Source organism: Trematomus bernacchii, unplaced genomic scaffold (assembly GCF_902827165.1).
Source record: "Trematomus bernacchii unplaced genomic scaffold, fTreBer1.1, whole genome shotgun sequence".
Taxonomy (NCBI): domain Eukaryota; kingdom Metazoa; phylum Chordata; class Actinopteri; order Perciformes; family Nototheniidae; genus Trematomus; species Trematomus bernacchii.
Window position 1 is genome coordinate 524,534 of NW_022987673.1, and position 6,979 is coordinate 531,512.

The window sequence follows — 6,979 nt, forward strand, 5'->3', positions numbered from 1 at the left end:
AGAGTGATCTTCAGGAAAACAGTCTACTGCTTTGTTCATCTGAGCATTCAGGAGTTTCTGGCTGCAGTCTACATGTTGCACTGTTACACCAACAGAGACACAAAGGTACTGAAGGACTTCCTGCTGGGATACTTTAACAACAGCAGAGATCAGGATTACCCATCCCTGGATGACTTCCTGCAGGGAGCCATGAAGAAATCCCTCCAAAGTGAAAATGGCCACCTGGACCTGTTTGTCCGCTTTCTCCACGGCCTCTCTCTGGAGTCCAACCAGAGACTGTTAGGAGGCCTGCTGGGTCGCACAGACAACAGACCAGAAACCATCCAGAGAGCCATCAGCAACCTGAAGGAGATGAGAAGTGCTTATATCTCTCCTGACAGGAGCATCAACATCTTCCACTGTCTGACAGAGATGAAGGACCACTCAGTTCATCAGGAGATCACAGAGTTCCTGAAGTCAGAGAACAGATCAAAGGAGAGACTCTCTGTGATCCACTGCTCTGCTCTGGCCTACATGCTGCAGATGTCAGAGGAGGTTCTGGATGAGTTGGACCTGGATCAGTACAACACATCACTGGAGGGACGACGGAGACTGATTCCAGCTGTGAGGAACTGCAGGAAGTTCAAGTAAGTCCAGATGTGATTAACTTTATAAACTAATGTGGATCAGGAGTTTAATTACTCAAATAAACACGATAACATTTCTGCTGTTTAAATACTGAGAAAATAAACCAACACTGAAGCGTTCCTCTCTTCATATTGAGTGATGGAGGCGACATGTCAAACACATGAAGGACTCTAGAGGTTTCTCAGCATGTGATCACACCACACAGCAGGATTTACAGTTATCACAGAAACATGTTATTATTACTTTCTAGTAGTTTCTTTATCATTAAACACGTTTTTATCACAATGTGTTAGAGTTTAAAATCAGATCTATATCAGATCCCACCAATACCAGAGTTATGTCTTAATACTCATATACTGGGAACATCTGATGCTATTCAGGTTAAAATATTGAAACTTTATTGGTTTGTTAACTGTGTTTGTGTGCACAATACATTTCCAGATGCTCAGAGAAACCAAAGCATCCTTCATCCATCATTCACATCCACATATTAACTAACATTTAAATATGTCCATCTCTAATATTGTCAAGTGATTTATTTAATTTCTGTTTCTATGGTAACAGTCAGTGACAGCAGGAGCACAGACATGTGATCAGATCACACTGACAACTCATTACACTCTATATCATATATTATATATTATATTAAATGGACTAACAGCAAAGGTCTATCAGAACATTTGTCAAATATTTTTTTCATCAAATGCTTGATGTTAATATAATGTTTCCTCTTTTTAACACATGTTGTAATATATGTTTTATTATAGACTTACTGACTCTGGACTCTTAGAGGCTCACTGTGAAGTCGTGGCCTCAGCTCTGAAGTCTGACCCCTCCCATCTGAGAGATCTGGACCTGAGTTGGAACACTCTGGGGGATTCAGCAGTGGAGCTGCTGAGTTCTGGACTAAAGAGTCCAAACTGCAGACTGGAGACTCTCAGGTCAGTTCACTGACTGCAGTTCATATTGATCTGTTTGTGTTTATGATTTTCTGAATTTGATCAAATACAATGTTATTGTTATTTGTTCTGTTTTTGCTAATGACTGGATATTGATCAGAGTAACAGAGAGAAGGTGAATGTGTGAGGGAGAGTGTTTGAGCTTCCACAGACTCACTCTGTGCTCCATGAGTCAGTGGAGATGCTGTCAGTACTGATGAGCTGTGAGGGAGATGAAGGAGTTGTTCAACATCTGATCAAAGTTAAAGTTCCAGATTATCAGTGGATTGTTTCTACATCATCTCTGAGGTTAAAGGTCTCCTATCATGCAGAATGCACTTTCTGATGTCTTTTCTACATCATTGTGTGTCCCCGGTGTGTCCCCGGTGTGTCACCATGTGTCCCCGGTGTGTCCCCGGTGTGTCCCCGGTGTCAGGAGACTCACAAAGTGTCAGGAAACAAACCCCTCTCTCTTTTCCTCCGTACCCACATCTCTAAAAACGTGGGAACAACGGAGCTGATCCAGATTTGCTGCGTCATGACGACATTACTAAAATGTGGGCGGGCTTTACACCAACGGGCCAATCAGAAACGTTGCAGTCAGAAACAATGAGACGTGTTCTGGAAGTAATATGGTCTGTGTTTACATTAGCATGCTAACACTCAGAGCTAACCTGTACTGGAGAGAGTATGTGTGAAGAAGCAGGAAATCAAAAGGAAGTCACCTTGTAAACCTGAGAGAGAAAGAGTTTGAGCTCCATACTGTTTCAGAGAGAATCCTTGATGTGGTTTGGAACATGATATGGAGTTTAATCACGGCAGCATTTAGCTGAGTTTCTGCTGGTAGAATTCTGATCAGGCATTAGCTCCACCTCCTTTTTTTTTTTTCAAGCTAAGGACCCGAACCTGCGTTTCTCTAACAGCTGGAACAGAGGGATATGAGGGATTTCTAAAATGCATGATCTGTTTGGTATTTTGAGCAAAACACATCATAGACATGTTTTTATATATTGTTATATATCTGAGACCCATAATATATGGCTAAAAATAGCATGATAGGAGACCTTTAAAACCCTGTTTAACTCTGAACAGATTATTAAACCTGGAGTTATTTCAAACAGGAACATTGTTTTCTAAACTTACATCATGTTTTCTTTATTCAGACTGAGGTGGTGCAGTTTGTCAGAGATCAGCTGTTCTGCTCTGATCTCAGCTCTGAAGTCCAACATCCATCTGAGAGATCTGGACCTGAGTTACAACGATCTGCAGGATTCAGGAGAGAAGCTGCTGAGAGATCTTCTGGAGAGTCCAGACTGCAGACTGGAGACCCTCAGGTCAGTTCACTGACTCTCTGTTACTGCTGGAGATCTCATGTTTCATTAGTTATTCAACCTGATTCTTCTACATCAATAACTTACATCCATTCAGTTGTAAATGTTCTTTTATTCATACTTTCATTTGTAGGTACTAAAGTAAGAACTGCAGAGATAAATGTTGACTGATTCTTAAAGTAACTGTAACAGATGTTAGTTGTGAAAAGTAAATCTATGTATTTAATATTTAGTAAACGATAACGTCTGAATAAAGGTCATCTGAAGTCATTTTAGTTTTGCATGATAAAGTTCACTTTCTGAAGAAGACATGTTTTTGTTCCCATTAATTTCAATGTTGAATAACATCTGATTATAAACAAATTCTTATCCTCATCATGTTTTCTTTATTCAGTCTGATGAGCTGCAGGTTGTCAGAGATCAGCTGTTCTGCTCTGGCCTCAGCTCTGAAGTCCAACATCCATCTGAGAGATCTGGACCTGAGTCTCAACGATCTGCAGGATTCAGGAGTGGAGCTGCTGAGAGATCTTCTGGAGAGTCCAGACTGCAGACTGGAGACCCTCTGGTCAGTAAGGGGTCTCTGCTGGTTCAGCAGTATTGTATGAAACACAGGGAGGTGTTTCTCTCACTGGGGAATCACAACAGATCAGTGATGTTACCCACTGACTGCAGGCTCTCTCATTCTTCCATCAACTATAGAAGGCCAGCTGGAAATGCAAAGCCACATTTAGTAATCAACTCTCTAACAGACGGGGTTTTACAGAAGAGTGGGAAAGGTAGTCTGTTATTATGGGATGTTTTTAGTTTCTAGCCCAGGGGTGTCCAAACTGTGGCCCGGGGGCCAAATGAGGCCCTCGGAATCGGCCCTCAGCAAATTCTGAAAGTATAATGGAATATGGTCAACAAAGGAAACTTCTGCTTGTCTTGTATTGTACTTCTTAAATATATATGTACACATATATTACACAGTAGTATTCATGTGTTCATAATCCCACCTTTAAAATAAATTCAGTCAATTAAAGCTGAAAACATTTTCTAACCAATCTAACTTGATAAGAAAAAAGCCCAATAACTTATTGTTATAACAAGCGTGAAATAAACCCTTCATATTTCCTGTAATTATAATCAATCTGAAGCTCCTGTTTAAAGGAATGAGCTGCTGACAGAATACAGTAAACCCTCTGGAGAGCTGGGAGCTGTTTTGTTTCTTAAAGCATCCTCAAGTAACAAGCATCCTTTACCTTCATTTGATTGAGTTTCCTGACTTATAACTGAACTTATGAGGCAACATACCTCTAGAGAGCGGCCCAGACCTTTATATATGTTTCTGTATGTGGCCCTCGGTGAAAAATGTTTGGACCCCCCTGATCTAGACCAATGACTGTTACTTCCTGTAATGCAGCTGAGAGCTGTGGCAGGCAGTCGTAGTGTTTGCAGAGAAGATATGATGGGATGTAAAGCATGAGATCAGTCAGGACTCTGAAGCTGACTCAAAGAACAAACACTTATTTTAAACTGGATCCATAACTGTTGGATTGTGTTCATCCCTACAGGATCAGAGAGGATGAGACGTTCAGAGCCAAGATCCAGAAGAACTGTGAGTACTGAATATCCTCCATTCATCCAGATATGAAACTCTTTCATGGAGCATGTCCTCAGAGGAAAACAACACTCTTGTTTTTCTCTCTTCATCATTTTGGCTGTTTCTCTTAGTTTCTTTATCATCATTATTCTCTCTCTCTCTCCTTCTCCTCTCAGGTGACAGGAAGTGAAGACACACAGAAAGGTGAGAGGTCGTACCGTGTGAAGTTTATTTATTGAGGTTTCAACACGTTTTTCTGGTGTTCCAGACAAATCTGTAAGCTCAGGTTTTATGTGTTCTCAGTTTATTCATCACGGGGCGAGTTTGAGACGTGAAGAGGAGCGTGGAGGCATTTTGGAAAATAAAGAAGAAGGCTGCAGCTGATGAGAGACTTCCTGTTAGCTCTCCTCAATATGAAATGAACAAAAACAATCAATTGTACTTAAAGCTTTTCTTAAGCAGAAAGATGTTGCACATACACCTGCTGCTACCTACCACCACCTCCCACCCATCCCGGCACCAAAGAGGAGACTCCATCGACCCCAGATACCCCAACTCACTCTTCTTCAGGTTAGCTTGGAGCCCCGCCTTTACCTGCCCCAACATCTCACTTTGAACAATGTAGTCATCCGGATATCTGCATACTGAGAGTGGGACGCAGGACCCGGTCCATGAGCTGCTGGAAGGGGGTCCACTGGACTGGAGGGGCTCTTGGATCTGGTGATGCCTTGCTCTTTCTGAAAAGGGAGGACACCTATCTGCCATAGTTTCTCCACCTGACGACCTTGACGGCATAAAGAACATCTGATTTAATGTGAGTTCGGGAAATAATCATTTGAGGATAAGTATGTGTATATAAATATGTAATTTACAACAGCTGTAAGATGCTTGATAAGCTTGAAATGCACCTTGAAAATGCTTGAAAAGTGCTTGAATTTTACTTTGGAAAAGGTGTAAGAACCCTGTAATAAAGTCCTTATCTTTGAAATTGAAACTGCTCTGCTTGCTAACTTTTATTTGTTGATACCATACTTACTATAGGGATGACTACATCATTATTAAAGCTAATTAACTATAGATTCACTATAAGATCACCATAGCCAACTCTATAGTATCACTAAAGTCATTTTCTATAGTGTGTTCCAAAAAAACATAGAAATACTATAGAAAGCACTATAGTGATACTACATACAACTCTATAGTGATACCGCCAGACCAGGGCTGAGAGGGCGTCCACCCCGAGAGCGGGGGGGTGGGGGGTGTTTCTTCTTAGTTTTTGCAACAGTCTGTAAATATACACAACTTTATAATAAAATGCACACAGGTATAAACACAGGTATGATCCTAAGTAAAAACATATGAGGTTATCATGAGGTTGTTAACATCGCAATTTATCAGTGGCTGTTTGCTGGAACTGTTTGTAAACAGCGTGTTTCCTGACGGACACACACAGCGTTGAGACCGGTCTCCAGTCAGCACCGATGCAGACTCGGGCCGTTTCTCAATCGTGAGGATGCTGGCTTGGTAGCACAGCCAAGCCAGCATCTTGCTTCAGAAGCGAGGCAAGAATACTTCCTGGCATTCGGAAAACGAAGAGTGGAACAGGCTAGCAAGTGTGCAGGTGTGCGTCATATGAGAGGCCCCGCCTTACATCTTCCGCCACAGATTTGGGGAAATTGGTCCATGCGCAAAGCATTGTGGGGATTTTAAGGACGCGAAGTCTACCCATGTGCAGCCTCGATATTTCTCCAAACCAAGGATGCGGCCTCGGTAGAATTCCAAGTATGCTGGAGATTGGAACAGTCCTTCGGCGGCACTCGATGACGTAGCATCCTTGAAATATTGGCTTGGAAGCCAGTATCCTCGCGATTGAGAAACGGCCTCGCTGTTTGGGGGCTTGATAGCCCACTCACGCTCCACACTCGTTGGTTTGGAACAGCACTTAATGTGGCGGACCCTCCACGCGAATGTGCAAACGGAGGGGTAGTGTGTAGGGGTAGGGTGTAGGGGGCGGTTTGGGATTGGGCCGAGATGTCCTTCAACATGGCGCGCTGAAATCCATTTCCGGGTCACTACCGGAGGACCGAGGATTCGAGGAGGGGAAATTAGTGAAATGAGAAAGGGCCTCAGACGTTTTTACTGAAGTGAGTGTGATGGAGACAACAGATCGATGTGACCTTAGAGAACAATGCTATGAGAATCTACCTGCATAATACTGATAGATACGTTAGATTACTTTTTATTATTTATCACCTTTGCTTTATGTAGATGACATCTCAGGAAAAAGGGATTTTATTAATGTATTTATTATCTTAGTTTTTTTTTTAATAACTTTTGCTGTGTTAATGTAGGAGACAAACATCTCAGGAAGGTGGAGTTTCTTCATGTTCTTTGTGTATTATTTTACTTTTTTCGGATATAGAAGTTGCACATGAGCTCCCATTATAAATATGTTCAGAAAAATGTTTAACCAAAACAGTCAGAAATGTCACGGTTTAAAC

General features: G+C 41.9%; 1 long non-coding RNA gene across 2 annotated transcripts; it reads left to right on the top strand.

Annotated features, from left to right (window-relative positions):
* Nucleotides 1–2,883: 2,883 nt before the first annotated feature.
* Nucleotides 2,884–5,341, top strand: LOC117487518. 2 transcript variants are annotated; one of them, XR_004556373.1, is made up of 4 exons: nucleotides 2,884–2,899; nucleotides 4,450–4,493; nucleotides 4,655–4,682; nucleotides 4,782–5,341. It is a non-coding gene; the product is annotated as an uncharacterized LOC117487518 (long non-coding RNA). The 2 variants fall into 2 exon arrangements; XR_004556372.1 differs by lacking the exon at nucleotides 2,884–2,899 and having other exon boundaries at nucleotides 4,407–4,493; nucleotides 4,782–5,340.
* Nucleotides 5,342–6,979: the final 1,638 nt, after the last annotated feature.